This window comes from Notamacropus eugenii, chromosome 7, assembly GCF_028372415.1.
Source record: "Notamacropus eugenii isolate mMacEug1 chromosome 7, mMacEug1.pri_v2, whole genome shotgun sequence".
Classification (NCBI taxonomy): domain Eukaryota; kingdom Metazoa; phylum Chordata; class Mammalia; order Diprotodontia; family Macropodidae; genus Notamacropus; species Notamacropus eugenii.
The window spans coordinates 43170397-43171894 of record NC_092878.1 but is presented as its reverse complement, the minus strand read 5'-3'; the positions used below and the strand labels follow the sequence as shown (position 1 = coordinate 43171894).

General features: G+C 46.0%; 1 pseudogene; it reads right to left on the bottom strand.

Annotated features, from left to right (window-relative positions):
• Window positions 1–328: 328 nt before the first annotated feature.
• On the bottom strand, window positions 329–1289 carry LOC140514400 (SPARC pseudogene; annotated as a pseudogene).
• Window positions 1290–1498: the final 209 nt, after the last annotated feature.

The following is a 1498-nucleotide window of genomic DNA, read 5'->3' as shown; positions in this document are numbered from 1 at the left end:
TTATGGAGGATGGGTCAAAGGGGATTGGAGTTGTTCCCCATATACCATGGAATCAGTCAGTATTGCTGCAGAAGTGAAGATGAAAAGGAGAGTAGCAGAAGTGATTGAGTGAGTGAGGGGCCCTCAGAGAGGGTAGGTTAGACAGCCAGAAAGTCACGGATTCATTTTCCATTTGGTTTTTAGCACCATTAATACACACATCTTAGACCTACATCAGCACCTCATTCCTAGGGAAAAAGAACAAACCAATCACACTAATTATAAAAGAAAATAGGAAGTTGGGAGGTAAGGAAAGGAAACTTGGGCCACCAGGATGTAGGCTTCTGGCTTAGATCACTAGGTCCTTGTGGATATACTGATCCTTGACGCCAAAACAGCTGGCCTATTCATGCAGGGCAATGTACTTGCCATCGTCCAGGTCACAGGTTTCAAAGAAGCAAGTGCTACAATGCTCCATGGGAATGAGAGGGGCCCTAAGTGAGGCCAGTTCAGTGTGGGAGAGGTACCCATCAATGGGGTGCTGGTCTACCTGGCCAAGCTGCCAGTGCACAGGGAAGATGTACATTTGGTAGTTCTTCTCAAAGACCTGGGCCAGCAGCTCCACTGGGTGGTCGCCAGCTTCCAGGAGCTTCTCATTCTCATGGATCTTCTTTACTTTGAGTTTCTACTTCTCAGTCAGCAGGTTGTTGTCCTCATCACGTTCATAAAGGGTGATCAACACATTCTTCAGCCAGTCCTGCATGCGCAGGGGAAACTCATTTACCTCAGAGTCCAGGCATGGGGCAATGTATTTGCAAGGGCCAATGTAATCCAGGTGGAGTTTGTGACCCTTCTTGATTCTCTCCAGGGTACATTTGGTGTCAAAGAAGTGGCAAGAGCAGTCAAAAGTCTTCTTGTCATTGCTACAAACCTTCTCAAACTCTCCTACAGGGGCAGGGCAGCTGGTAGGGTCCTGGCACACGCACATGGGAGAGTTGTTCTCATACAGCTCACAGATCTTGCCATGTTTGCGGTGGTGGTTTTGGCAGGGATTTTCAGCTACAACCTCCTCAGTCTCCAATCAGATTCTCCAATCTCAGCTTGAACAGGGTTGGCACCCATAGGCTCCTTGGTTACCTCAGCAACTGGCTCCTCCACCACTTCGGCCTCATCAGGAAGTGCCTTCTGCTGCTGAGGTGCTGCTAGTACCTTACTTGTCAGGAAAAGGACAAAGAAAATCCAGGCCCTCATGGTGCTAGCAACCCTCAGTGACTGGGCAGCAAGCAGTGCAGTCAGCAGAGAGCTTCGGGCAGTCTTTAAAATTTGATTTTTTTTGAAGAAATGGAAATAATTTATTAAAATGGTTAAGTTAAATCCGGTAAATCTCTTCATAAGTGACAACATCTTTATTTGGGTAAATTGCTGTATAATCTATTCTGTACAACAACAAACAAAACAAAACAACAACAACAAAAAAAAACCACCAGTTACTGAAAAGTCAAAATTAGCAGTCAGAAAC